The sequence below is a fragment of the Pteropus vampyrus genome, unplaced genomic scaffold (genome assembly GCF_000151845.1).
Source record: "Pteropus vampyrus isolate Shadow unplaced genomic scaffold, Pvam_2.0 Scaffold273, whole genome shotgun sequence".
NCBI lineage: Eukaryota > Metazoa > Chordata > Mammalia > Chiroptera > Pteropodidae > Pteropus > Pteropus vampyrus.
The window spans coordinates 278,421-294,289 of record NW_011889054.1 but is presented as its reverse complement, the minus strand read 5'-3'; positions in this window follow the sequence as shown (position 1 = coordinate 294,289).

Genomic DNA, 15,869 nt, shown 5'->3' with positions numbered 1-15,869 from the left:
TCTTTCTTTCATCACAAAGAGCAAGGAGCAAGAGAACTTAAGTAAAAACTGGAGGTTGCTGCAGCTGTTAAAAGCTCTCTGAAGCCCACTGAACAAGAACAGAACTGTTGAATAATGCAGACAAGATAATGAACAGCAGACAAATGATCCCAGGAGGCTCCCCGCTGAGTAAAGGGAGTGTATACTTAGAAGCTAGATTTATTATCCTAACATCTTTTCTGGTGACCTCTAATTTATTGGAAATACCTGAGACGTTTATAAATTCTGGGTTCTTCCCCTTAACCAAAGCCAAACTTGCTCATCATTTCTACCTCGGCTTCTTTAAGTCACATAGCAAAGCTGCAACACCCAAAACTTTGAAAGAAGAAACTGAGGCTTAACTAATTGCATAAGAAAAAAGAACCAGGAATGTAACCTTCTGGTCAATTTGTTAACTAAAGTACAAATGTGGCTCCCTAGACTAAAAGAAAGCATTTTAGATAGGCTTTCATATTTGCTAGAAATTGCCAGTAAAGTTTAAACCCTAAGTAACTAGATTTAATAATGCAGCATTTTAGAGGTACAATCTGTGTCAAGTCAAATTTGGGCCATTTTCTAACAAAGGCAAAATTGTGGCATATATAGTATTGTGGAATTATAAATCACCTTTGTTTTAAAATGATCATTCTTAAGACATCATTTGATGCATAATTTATCCTTTGAATGTAATTCATGAAATTTTATCATATACAATCTCACAGTCAAATTCTGTGAAAATTCCAATTTAGGACTGAAGAAATTATTCCATAGAAGAAGAGAACAGTTTCCAAAGCCATGAGTAAAATAGTTTTGAGAATCTTTGAAATATCCTAATTCATTTGTAAGATACCTGGTCCATTTTTAAAAAGTTCCACATTGTTGTTTCTCCACTACTTCTTAGGAAAAACAAAAGCAGCAAAACCCTATTTAACTGTAAACCTCAGTTGTGCTGACTACTAAGCTAAGTTACCTTACTGAGGTTTTAGAGCTTAACACATGCTAATTATATCAGTATGTTTACTTAAGATAGCAAAATTCTGAAGACCTGTGCTGTTTGAAGATACTACTCTAAGTGTTTATTCACATGTGTATCCATGGTTTCAATCATATTAAGAAAAATATTTGGGAATTTTTGTTAGTAGTAAGTGACAATACTTAAATCATCAAAAAAAATTTTTGGCATTTGTATATGCGAATAAATGAAATGGAAAGGTTTGTTTGCAAAAGAGATTGAATTGAATGAGATAGAATGTGAACTTGGAATACTTGGTAGTTCTTCCCATCCTCATGAGAAATACTGGAGGCAGAAAGTCATAGTGGAGTCTTGCAGGAGTCTGGTGGAGAGAGTGGAAATCTTTATAACAACTGGATGAATTAAATTTAGTATAGCTAAGGTAAGATGTGTTCTATTATATTGTAGTAGGTGCTGAAATAGAACCAAAATGGCTTAAGTATATCTCCATCAGTACCACAAAATAACTAAGGCCATATCTATATGATGAGTTAATTTGTCCTTTATTTTTTTTCTTTTTGACTTCTGTAATGATCGAATTCTGTCTGATTAGTTGATGTCTAATTATTTGAATCTTGTTAATGAACTGATTGTATTGACTACTTGCTAGTGTTACTCAGGGCACCACAATAATTTCTGCATAGTCAAACTAATAATGTACATAAATCCAATCACAGACACTGAGCAGCAAATTGCATAAACAGATAAAATTAAGCCTCTAGACGTATATTCTGTATACTGTGTATATTCTTGGTAATTAAATAAAATGATAAAACATAATAGAACGAATGAAATATATGTGCTCAAGCTTATGAAATTATATAAATTCATTCAATCAGCCTTCAACTATTTTTTAGCACCTACTATGAACAGGCAGTTTTAGACAAAAGGAGTTTGTTCTATGGTAAACAAGATTGACAAGATCTTCATTTTCATGGAACTCACATTTTAGAGGGACAAGAAAACAACAAATATGTGTCTATTAAATGGACATTCAGTCATTCAGTCAACAAATACTTATCATGTAACTACTCTGTGCTGAACTCTGAAGACAGAAAGAAAAAATACCATCAGTGCTCTTGAGGAGCTCATAATCTGTTGAGGAAACACATAGATGGACACAAATATTACAATATTTTGTTAAAGCTACATCTAAGACTTCCAGTTAAACATGGTAAATTAAACGTACACTTATCTTTACTCCCTCTTAGAATCTCAAGAAAATGATAGTAAAAACTAAAGAATGGAACTCATAGGAACAAAAAGAAGAGGAGGGAAAAAGATAGAAAAGAGAACATTTTCTGAAACTGAAAAGAGGACAGATAACCAGTGCTGAGAGATTTAGATGACCAGGGAAGAGCTGAAACCCAAACCGATAGGAATGGAAAAGCCCCCAAAGCAGGCCAAACCCAGTGGAGAACTCTGAAAATGTCAGAAGCTGTAGGCAATAGGAACCTCTGATTGGATTGTCTTCTTATTGAGTCATAAGAGTTCCTTGTATATTCTGGAATTAGGCCCTTTGTCAAATATATGTTGTGAATATTTTCTCTTAGTGGTGGCTTGCCTTTTCATTTTCTTAACTCTATCTTTTGAAAAGCAAAGGTTTTAAATTTTGATGAGGTCCATTTACATATATATAATTACATATATATGTAATTTATTCTTGCTTTGTATTGCCTGTCTAGGAGATCTTTGAGTATGTTACACAAATTCTATCCTGTTTTCTGTCAAAAGTTTTACAGTTTTACTTCACACCCATAAGAATTGGTCTGTCCATTATAGTAGCTGTTAGCCACATGTGGCTCTTGAGTACTTGAAATGTGGCTAGTCCAAATTGAGATGTACTATAAGTACTATAAGCATAATAGATATGAAAATTAGAAGGCTGAATATATCATTAACATTTTTATATTGATTACATATTAAAATGACAAATTTTTTTACAAATTAGGTTAAATAAAATATATTGATAAGGATAATTCTCTTTATTTTAAAACTTTTTTAAACATAGCCAGAACACTTAAAATTACATATAAGGCTCATATTCGTGGTACCAATTATTTTCTATTATGCAGGGGTGATTTAGACATCTTTCTTTCCACCTACCACATCTTTTACCCTGCACATAGTAGACAGAAAACTATTCTTACCTCATACTGGCAGAAGACAGCATGCTTTACAAACAGGTTGAGTCAGAAAAGCTCTGGATTTAGAAGCATCAAGGCCAACTGTGAGCAGGAATGAATTTCTATAATAAAAATAGAGAAATTAAGAGAAATTTGACATGTAAAATAATAAAACTCCTTAATCCCCTTCTCATGCTAGACTTGTGGATACTGACATACAGATATATACTCCAATACAGAAAGCTGAAGAATTTTTTTTTGAGGTAACAAACTTGATCAAGGGAAAAATTTACTTATACTGATATTTAGGAGTGCCTAAATCTAACCAAATTCTGATCACTAGACAGTGAAACCCATCAGTTGACAAGTCCCACCTATGCACACACAGATTACAATTAGCATTTTAAAGTCTCATATTGGTCAGTCAGAGATCATCAGACATTGAGGAAAGCCTATAAGTACTGTAAACACAACAGTAAGTACTGTAAGGTAAGCCTCAAACGTGAAAGCCGGAGACCAAAATAAAAAGAAAATAAATAAAAAAGGATTTAGAGGGTATGAAAAATGTTTTGGTAGAAATAACCTTCAAAGAAATGCATAATTATTTTCCTCAGAGAAATAAAAGACATTCCTTCCATAAAACAAGCACATGAGACTATAAAAAAAGCATTCTGTCAACAAGAATATTAAAAATTAAAAAGCTAGGTGAGATTAAAAATGCAAAGAAGAGTTTGAAGATAAAACCAAGAAAATATTCTAGATGTAGAACAAAGAGAGAAAATCAAGGAAAAAAAGAGCATCAGTCTATATGGCACAATATTTAAATAATTTTCAAGAACTTCTTGAAAAGGCAGAGAAAAGAAATGGGATAAAATCATCAAAGAAATACATTTTTTGAATTCCTAGAACTGAAAAACATAATTCCAGATTGAAGTGTCTATTGAAGGTCCACCACAGCAAAATGGAAAAAGACCCACCTAACCCACTTCAAAGACATGATTGTGACATCATGTCTTTAGTACACTGGAGAAAAAGAAGATCTTGAAAACTTTTGAATGTGAAGAAACAACAATACCTCAGAAAAGAGCAAGACTTAGAATGTCATTGAACTTCACAACTGCAACATCGAAAACTAGAAGACAATGGAGGAATGACTTCAAAATTCCAAGAAAAAATTATTTCCAATTTAGATATCTAGACCCAGAAAAACTATGCATCGAATGAGAGAGTTGCAGATATTTAATACAACCAATTTTTTCTCATATACCCTTTCTTAAAAGGCTCTTAGAGGATGTATTCCACTAAAATAAAAAAGCAAATTGAGAAAGAAAAAGTGTGGGATCCAAAAAAAAAAATGAGGGATACAAGACACAGAAGAATAAAAAGAATCCCCAGGATGATGGTGAATGAAGATTCCCAGGATGACAACCTGCAGCAGGCCTAGAAAGCAGTCCAGAGTGGAGCAGGAGGAACGTGACCTCCAGGGGGAATGTATTCCAGAAAAAAAAAAAAGGTAAACCATATGTATTTGATATAGTTGAACATTACAAAAAGTTGTTTTCTTCCCTTAGAGAGGTTGGGGATAAATTAATTCATAGAAATGACTAAAATATGGACAAATATAATACAATCATTAAGTCTAGGGGAAAAAGCATGTAATATAGGAAAGGTAATTGAAATATTTGATGTACTTCCCTGTGAATAATATTTATATAGTAATGATCATATAATATTCACACCGAATATTTATCTAATAAAACCAGGGTTATATATAATTTTTTTTTGGATGAGGGACAAATGTATATGTGTGTGTGTGGCAGTGGTGTGTAAGAGAATCAAAATTTGTAGGATGTCAATAGGTAGTAGTTAAAGACTGAAATCTTAGAAAAAAGAGTTAAAGAAATTGAAATGGTTATCATTGGGAATGGCCACCCCTTACTATAGTCCATACAAATCAAATCCTGGGCCCAAAGCAGTAGAATGGAGAAAGATGAAGAGTACATCTGAAAGAACAAAGAGAAGAAGGTACCCAGCATACAAAGTTCTAGAGAAGAATGGGGAAATTGCAAAGAAAAAGAGAATAAAACATTAAAATAGTCTGAATTCTCAATCATAGTGGACAAAATAATTGATAAGAATTTCAGAATGTGAAATTTCTAAATTAGAGAATTGTTATTTAAATTTTTTCTTAAATCTTGGAATATAATGAAAGAGGTTTAAATTTTGTTGATAGCATAACGATCTATGCCAGCAAGACACATTAAACACTTAAATGATTCTTTGGGAAGGTGTTAGGCTTTTTCTCATGATATTGATAAATTTCTCTGAGGCTTATTTAAAACTTTCCCCTTTCAAAGCTAAAAAGGATGTATCGAATAATTTTTTTGCAATTCTAATTTTTTTTTCCAATGTGTAGCCACATTGCTTTTTGAGGCATTTGTAATAACATTAGAAGTTGTATTCATTTTCTATTGTTATGTAACAAATTGACCACAAACTTATGACTTAAGATAATATATTTATAAAGTCACAATTTCCACAAGTCAGGAGTATGGGCATGGCTTAGTTGGGTCCTCTATTCAGGGTCTCACAAGACTGCCATCAAGGGCTGTGTTCTCACTTGGAGCTCACATGGAGAAGAATCTGTTTCCATGCCAGGATTAATTTCTTGTGGCTGCATAAATGAGATCTCCAGCATTTTTCTAGCTGTTGGCTGGAGGTTGCTCTCTGATCCTAGAGGCTGACTAAAGTTCCTTGCCCTGTAGGCTTCCTCAATATGACTGCCAGGGGAGAAAATCGCTCACTTAAGTCAGCTAGGATGGAGTCTTATGTAATGTAGCATAATCATAAAAGTGATAGTCCACCACCATTGCCATATCCTACTTGTTAGAAGCAAGTCACAGGTCCTGCCCACACCCAAGCAGGGATTCACAAAGGCATGGACACCAGGAGGTAGGAAATCAGTGGGGACCCCATTAGGTCTGTCTGCTACGGAAGTGTATAAAAAACAGAAAAAGTTAACACTGTTAAACCTTGGTCTGCAAACATGATTTTTAACGTATTAGTTTCTCTACTCTTATACATATTTCAAATATTTTAAAGTTTAAAAGTAGTTTATTGACAAAACTCAACTCCACTTTGCTCTATTTTCACCATCAATTTTGACTTGCAGAGCAATGGAACCCTATTCAATGCTTGTGCATGATGTCTCCATGCTTAGTGCAGTGCCTGACTCATAGAAGCCGATCAATGAGTGATTGATGATCAAATGAATTCCCTAAAATGTTTTTAAAAATCCAAAAATCAGTTATATATCCACAAATTCTACTCCAGCTCTACACTCTCAGGACCTGTTGTATAGTTAATGATCGCTACTGTCACTCAGGTACAGAATAATAATAAAAACTAAAATTTATTGAGTACTTATTCTATCCCAGGCGCTGGTCAAAGTACTGTACACATTTTAACTACTGTTTTATATAAATTCTCACAACACTAAGAAGGTAATTATTTATTTTAAGAACAGTGAACCCCTCCAAGAACCCTATGGCAATAAGTTTTATAGTCAGAAGAGCTGAGATTTAAGCCTAACATTTATCCTCTTACAACTTCATTATCATAAACAGTTCACTGCCCCCCTTTTGTAAGGTAATGGTCGCCTAAGCAAACTCTAACCTTAACATTAAAACATCTTCTTTGTTTTGACCTCAAGTGTTCAACAGGTCTTTGCCCTTTGCACAAAAAGTAGCCTTTCATATTTAAACCAGAAATGATTATTTTATGCAGATCTTAAAATGTATTTATAAATAATCATGCATTCAAACATATTAAGTCATTTAGGACTGTAATTAGTCATTGTCAAGTCTTGGCAAACAGCAGGATTCTAATTGGAAAGCAGTGTTTGCCCTACTTGTGCCTCAATGAAACTTTCAGAGAGGGGCAGCATGTGCTTCTTAATCTGTTTTTCTAACAGCTAGTAGCAAATCAATGAAGATGAGACTGGTGGGTATGATAAATTAATATGCACACTGACAACTTATAACCGTGCAATTGCTTAGGGAATTACTACGCGACTATATCCAAGTAATTATATGTTTTAAATGATTTATCTCAATTTGTTAACAATACACCCCTAAAATGGAAATAAAAAGAGAGAAAATGCAAATAGCATGTTATACCAACTTTATGTTGAACTTATTAAGAGGTTGCCCTTTTAATGAAGAATTTAATGAATTAAGAGATTTGTTATGAATAAGCATTCTTACTACTTGTTAAGTATTTGTCACCACAGACCTGTCATAGTCATTCTAATTATGATTAATATCTTATCTTGAATTCTATCTTCATTCACATTTCAGTAACAAATGTAACTTCTATTACATGATCAAGGTTCATGAAAACAGGATCATTTGCCTATGACCTTATATTTTATTCATTTTCACATTCATATTTAACAGATTTCTCTGAAAGTTAACCTTACGAATCTTTTAATTTTTAAAGTGCATTTTATCTTTGACATGCTTTTCAGCCCTTTATACTGTTTCAAATCATGGTTGTGTACTCAAGATAAATGAAAAATCCTAACATTTTCATTATCCTCATATATATCTAGAAGCTGCTACTTTGAGGCATTGTTTAAGCATTTTTTTTTTTTTTTGTCTGCCATGGGAAGAGCTATTTTCTCTCAAGCATTGCTACTGTTCTCAACATGAAAGACACAGGTTTATGAAGTTCAAAAAATTATGTATTAGAATGCAAGGTCATATTTTTCATTGTAGTCTATATATAAATTGTGGTAAATCTGGAGGTTTTTGTTGTTGGGTTTTTTTCCCAGTTGTATAATAGAATGCACAATCCATATTATATTATGCTACGTATCTCTTTCTTTTTTAGTTTTCTTTTCTTCCTTTCCATCTTTTGCTTTCTTCTACTTTTTCTCTTTTCTTCTGTTTTATCCAACTTCTATCTCCATTTTATTCCCTCTTCTTTTAATTTTTTCTCCATCTTCATTTTATTTTCTTCCTTGCAGCTTTGTCCCCCTTCTCTACAGATATATTTTTCTCACCATTTCCATCCTCTTTGTCCTATTTCTCTCTTATCCTTCCCTTTCTAGCCCCACTTATCTCCCTCAAGAAAGTTTATATTCTCCACCTATGTGAAAGGCAGGCTATAAACCATGTTTGAATCAGATTTTTGTGCTTTTAAGAGTCCTCAATTATTTATATTACCAAGTGTTAAAAGCTCTGGAAAGAAATAAAAACACAAATATTACTTCTTTTTCTACCCTTTTAATTAGACTAAGAGAGAGTCTCTATGAGAGTATAAAGTGCTGCATTAACTAAGAAGCTGACTGGACTCGCTGTGAAAATTAAGCCAATTAATTTGGGGGAAAAATAATAATAATAATAGTAACAATGGATTATAAGAAAACCAGATCATTTATCAAACATGAAGTCTGCTCTCCTCATGGCTGGATATCACTGAGGGGCAGCTTCTTTAGCAAAAGGAAGCTCTCTGGTCCCCAGAGCCACTGGATCCTTCTCCATCTCTGGTGTTGATGAGGAACACTCCACACACATCATCATCAAGGCTTTTGTAGTAAGCCAGGTAGCATAAGCGAAGTGTATGCAAATCAGAGAAATGAACCCTCTCCCGAGGTCTTCCAAATCACTCAATTCTTGAAGCAATTAGCAGATAGTCTATTTTCCCTTAAACTAGATGCATTTACATTTTCTTCATCATTTGAAGCATGTCTTCACACATTTCAGGTTCTCCATTATAAGCAGAGATAAGTACTATGCACTTATTGTTGAATCCAGTGGAATAAAGTCAAACACTTGTGGTATGCAATATTCTAATGTTGTAAAGATGTGATGAGTTTTCCCTTAAAAAATACAACAAAACAGACTACATTTTAATTACATTTTCTCAGAGGTATCTGGGGGAAGGAAGGTCATGTGTTTAAGAGTGTTTAATGTACTTAAAAATTATATCTTCTAGCAGTCTCCAGTACTGATTTAATAGGTCTGATCTTTTGAAATGAATCCTATATCATATTTATGATGATGTCTTATTCGAGAATGAGGCTAAATCTAATGAGAGGCAATTCTTTTGATGAGAGTGACAATTATGTCACTTGAACCAACACATCAACAGCTCCATAAACTAGTTGCTTTGGAAATAAATTTTATGTTTTAATCTCAGCTTTCCAACTGTTTTTCCTGAACAAGCCAGATCTAACTTAGGTGTGTCCATAATCATGCAAAACAAAGAAGAAACAGAAAATCAAAAGGCAGAGATCAACCAGAATTTCTCATTCATCATAATTTTCAACTTCTCTAAGCATCAAATCTTTTCTCTAAACTCAAGTAAGTGAACAGAATTAGTAAACATGGAGCCTCTACTACATGCCAGACTATGCTACAACTAATCTGCTTTTTTCAAATCCTTTTACAGCTATATGTTGAAGATATTATAGGTTCGGTTTCAGACCACTTTAATAAAGTGAATAATGCAAGAAAATGAGTCACACAAATATTTTGGTTTCCTAGTGCATATAAAAGTTATGTTTACACTATACCATAGTCTATTAAGTGGGCAATGCATTATGTCTAAAAAAAAAAACAATGTATATCTTAATTAAAATATTTTATTGTTAAAAAATGCTAACTATCAGTTGAGCCTTCAGCAATGCTGGTGGAGAGTCTTGCCTCAATTTGTAAAAAAAATGCAATATCTGAGAAGCACAATAAAATGAAGTATGTTTATATTTCTTCTACACGTCCTTTGTGGTAAGAGTTAATAAGTACTAAATTGGCTAAAGTGTCAAAAGCAAGGAAACATGACAAAATCCTATGTGCTTCATGAACTTCTGGTATTATAAAAATATGATTTAATGCTGTGTAGTCTGGATTTTTAAAAGCTTAATAACTGAAAGCCTTAAAAAAGTAACTTATTGAGGAAAAGGTTAATGGTAAGCAACAAATCACAGCTGTAGCTTGGCTGAGTTGACACAGTACAAAGCTACCACATTTGGTAAAATATGTGTTAGTTAACAAATAATATTGAGACAATTGGCCAGGCAAATGTAAATTTAAGAAAAATAAAAATCCTTACCTAATTTCTATTATCATCATAAAGTCTAGATGAACATGTTGCATCATAACAAAAATATGTTCCTCCTATTTCTAAGGTACTTTGCTTTGAAGATTTTAATAAAACTACAGAGAACATTAAGTAAAAGATAACTTACATCTTGTCTAAATACAAACTAGACTTTACTCATCTGTCTGCGTATTTGGCTGTCAGTGTAAATGTGTGTTTGGTTAATTCCATCCAATATATAAACTTCTGATCAAGGAAAGTGAACAGATCTTACTTGCTAACTGTCCTGCACACCTTGACACAACACTGCTCAAAAGAGATGTCATTTGCTTACCTGTGATAGTAAAGCTTTCACAATGAAAGCTTCTAGTCACTTTTCCTTTTTTCTCACTTAATGAGACTTTTTAATTTATAGAAGTGGAAAAAGCATGCCTTCTGAGACACATACTGACAAGATGGCTATCACTGATGCTGGACACAGAAAAGATGTTAAATTTTTGGCCTGCCATAAAATCAGATTTTTGAAGTATGAAACAAGCAGAATGTCCTTAGCTAGTATGGTAATACACTGAGAATGAACATTGAACAAAGAATTACTGTAAAACAGAAATCTAGCTGCCATTTAGTGACTCAAGGTAACACCACATAGAGCATCCAGCCAAGCCCTTCCAAAAACTGGTTTAATGATCTCTGAAGAGGTCCTATTATAAGAAGCCTCATAAAGGATGAACTGATTGATCACCAGATTGTATGATATTATGTGTAGGTTACAACAAAAACTTGTACAGTGAAAAAAAGTGATTCTTTTTTTTTTAAAAAGACTGCTTCAGAACTGAAAAAAACCTGTCACCAGAAAAAGGCAGTAAGTTAAAAGTTGCCATGTTTTCAATTTTTTTACTAAAGCTGTAACTTATTCGATATCTACTTCTGACTTCACAAGTTCAAATTAGCTCTGTATTTTAAAACCATTTGCCTTGACAAAAGGGGGCTTAATTAATGATGACATTTAATGTGCTTCAGAACATTTAAAATGATTTAGATGTGGATAGTCTATAATGATGAAGTTATAGATGCAAAATAATGAGCTGACTGACAATGAGCTGGTCCCCAAAACAAGCTTGCAGCTGGGCATTATTAGAAGCTGCAAGTCTTGATCCTGCTATAAGTAAAATCCTAAGTATTCCATGCTCAAATGCCTTTGTTGAGAGAATATTTAGCTTGACTGACATCATATTCAACTGATATCAGGCATCAGTGTAATGCAACTCAAAGTGTATCATGCTCTTGATTGCATTCAGTTTTACCACCACATAAAGGAAAAAAGGACATCATACAAGCTGCAAGTACGTCAGAAAAGTATTATTGAAAAAGGAAATAGAAAGAGTAAAAATATGCTATTGCATCATAGGACAGAAAAAACAATCTAATCTTTTTTTATTACTAAAGATAGCATCTGCTTTATCATTCCTATAGCATTTATGTTCTCCTTTGAAAAGTTCTTACATTTATATATCTTAAGTGTACAATAATATAACCTGGAAATTTTAAAAAAATCCAATAGTGTTTTTAAAAATGTCCCAAGAAACTGCTGCAACAAAAGACAGAAATATCATAAAATCCTGTTATATTTTCTCACACATATTACTTATTTAATCCTACTATTAATCATTTCTAATTGCCACTGTTAACTAGGTTTATTATTGTTTTGTTCAAATAATAGCATTTCTTTAACATAAAAATCAATAATACAGAATGTATAATTTCAAATAAATACCCATTTTTCACATTTTTGTTAAAGTAATAACATGCTTGAGTATACTTATTTACTATATATTATGTTATTATTATGATTATTTTTTAAGCTGGGATATCTGTGTCCTGGGTTGTCTGTCTAAAAAGTTGTTCACCCTTTTAGCTATGGTTCTTGTATGTCAGTTCAAGGCTCCCAGAGTGCATGTCCTAAGGGGAGAGATCTGGTGGAAGCTAAATTTCCTTTTAGGACTTAGCATTGAATATCACCACACTTGTGCTACAGTATTCTTTAGAAACAAATCACTAAGTCTGGCTCACATTCAATGGGAGAATTAGACTCCATCTTTTGTCACATTGTAAATATTTTTAAAATTACCACAACGTATGGAGAATATAGTTACTCTTACACAATTTTGCTAGGCAAATATTTGGGTACATTCTTTTTAGAAAGCAACTTGGAAATATCTATCAAAAATAAAAAGTAATTCTATTTTTAGTTTAGGGTATGGGCATACTTGCAAAAATATGCAAAATATATTTATTAAAGTTTTCCCTACCCATCCCAAGTTTTGATTTTCAAAATATGCAAAACTACAGAAACCTATTGTGGAAGACAAAATGGGCACAAATTACTTGACAGTCTCCCCACTGAGACATGGTTTTTTTTCCCCCCATTTCCTTTCAATCTGAGGTATTGTAACTTTGAGGAATAAAAGAAATGGGAGAAAATATCTTGTACCAGTTCCAGACCTCGCTTTCAGAAGACTGGCTATTTCTGGCATGATTTCTTGAAGTCCTGAGCTACCATGTAAATTAAACTACCCTGGTAGAGAGACCTTGAAACTACATGGAGAGAGAAAATGAGAAGATTTCAGCTAAATCCAGCTTTTCACTCATCCTCACTAAGGAAACAGGCAAGATTTGGATTCTCTATAATGTCCCATACATCAGCTGAAAGCCAGAGTCACTTCAGATAATGCCACATCGAGCAGAACAATCATCCATCCAAATCTTTCCCAAATTCCTCACTCACAAAATGGTGGAACATAATACAATGGCTATTTTTTTAGGCACTAAGTTTTGGTATACAGGAACAGATAATCAGGACGTGTCTATACCCTTCACTCAAATTCATCAACTGTTAACATTTTGCCACATTTGCATATGAGCTCTCTCTTTTTCCTTCAATCATTGGAAGATAACTTGCAAATACCATGACACTTCATCTCTAAATATTTCCACATGAATTATCTTTCATAATTACTATAGCACTATTAATACAATAACATTATCTAATATATAGTGTGAACTATATAGCTTTAAAGAATTCAGTATCCAATAGTATTTCATTGTTATGTTTTGTTGGTCTTATTTTAATCTATTAAATCCCCTGCCTTTTTTGTCTTTCATGTTATTGATATTTTTGAGGGGTCCACAGCACTTGTCAGAATGTCCCACTGTCTGGATTTGTAAAATCAATTCCTTATGATTATCTTAGGGTTAAACATTTTTGATAAGAGTATAACATGGGGTGATATGTACTTTCCATTATATCATACAAGGAGGCACATAATGCCAGTTTGCCCTATCATCGATAATGCTGTTTGATCATTTGATTAAAGTGACATGCATGAGATTTCTATATTGTGAAGATTATATATATATATACTTAATAAGAATTCTGTATGTAGGGTCATACTTTGAGACTGTGTGGATATCCTGTTCCCTAGCAATCTTTCACCAAATTGTTTTTAGCATTCATTCGTCATCCTTGCTTGACTCAATTATTATGTAGGTGGTTGGATAATGCTGGTTTGTTAATTTTGTCTTTCTTCCTACATGTGCTAGTTGGCCTTTTTCTCTAAAGAAGTTCTTTACCTCCTATCTCTCCTTTTTGCTTATTGTAATAGACTACAAGATTCTTTTTCTACTTCTTTTTAGCTTTTTTTAGAGGTACTATTAACAAATAAAATGTAAGATATTTAAAGTGTACAATGTGATGATCCGTAATACATATACATTGTAAAAGGATTCCTCACATTGATTTAATTAACACATTCATCACCTCACATATTTACCTTTTGGGTTTGTGTGTGTGTGAACATTTAAGTTCCACTCTCTTAGCAAATTATGATATAATCCAGTGTTATCAACTGTAGTCACCATGTCATACTTTAGAACCTCAGAATTTGTTCATCTTAAAACAAAGTTTGTACCATTTTACCAGCCTCTCCCTATTTCCCCCGACCCCCAGCCCCTGGCAACCACTTTTCTACTGTTTCTGAGTTTGACTTATAAATTTTTAAATTTTTTATATTCCACATATAAGTGATACCATGCAGTATTTGTTTTTCTCTTTATGTGGCTTATTCCATTTAGCATAATGCCCTCCAATTTTATCCATCTTCTTGCAAAATGACAGGATTTCCTTCTTCGTTAAGGCTAGATAATATTACATTACATATATATATATATATCACATCTTCTTTATCCATTCATCCATTGATGGACACTCAGGTTGTTTCCATATCTTGACTATTGTGAATAATGCTGCAATGAAGATGGGAGTACAGATATATCTTCAAGGTAATTTTTTTCCTTCGGATATATACCCAAAAGCTTTATATATCTAAAATGAGTATTGCTGGATCATATAAAAGCTTCTTTTTAAAATTAATGATTTTGATACTCAAATCACCCCACATTCGACCAGTGGCTCCGGTATTCTTTTTGCTTGTGTCTTTAACTGTTGGTGCATTTCCTTCCTTTTTGGTATAGGATGTTCTGGGTTCACCCACATCAGTAATCGACTATTTCCCAAAAGAGCTCTGGTTGTCTTTGGTGAGAAGGGTATTTAGAAGCCAAGTTCTAGGTTCTTGGTGTGCTTATTGCTAGCTACCAGAACTCGATTGATATTTGATACTGCCAATTCAAATCTAACATCACAGGGCCCTCATATTCTCCTATTCCATATCTGTATCACTCTTTCCCACAGCAAGAAACCTGGTTTCCCAAAATATTACTCATTTGCTCTATCTTATATATACACAAAAGTTTCAGAATTATTCTGCCAATACAACTAATAACAACGGAATCAAATGCAAGAATTCTTTGCAATTATTTTTGTCCTTAGAACATATTTTACTAAAAATTTTCAGCCAGAATTCCATGTATGAAAGTTGCTTGAATTAATTCTTTCTTCTGTTTGGTTATCAACTATATTTACAGTCAAACTCTGTTTTCAATGTTAGTGACTTCTTTTTTTTCACCTTTTGCAATCAAATTTGATTTAAAAATAATATGTAAACCTTTTACATGGGTCAAAATTCAATAAAGATAATAAATACCAAGAACGCTTTATTCTATCCCTATTTATTCCACTCCATTCTCGCTTATTACCTATAGGTTTTATATTTTTTCTTGCTTTTTATAAAACCTGGAAAATATATTGCCTTTTCAGTTGTACACAAAATGTAGTAAAATAAATATATTTTTTAATTTCTTGTTTTTTTCACTTAGTATATCTAGAAAATAATATAGCTAGGAATATCCATATCAATGAACAAATCTCTTGTTCATTCTTTTTTTTTTTAATGGCTAGTTGCAGAATCCTTTTATAATAACTAAACACTGTGTTAAAAAATTAGTTAAAAAGATTCTCTGGGGTCACCCTGCCTGGATTAAAAACCTACCTTTATTCCTTACAAGTTGCTTACTCTTTCTAAGCCTCTATTTTTCTTTTTTACTTACTGATGTTCCAAGATTCCTTCTCTGATCTTTTTTTTTCTTTGTTTACAGAATTGCTTTTGAGTATAGGTTTCTGGATTGATAGTTCTTTTCTTTCAGCATTGGAAAAT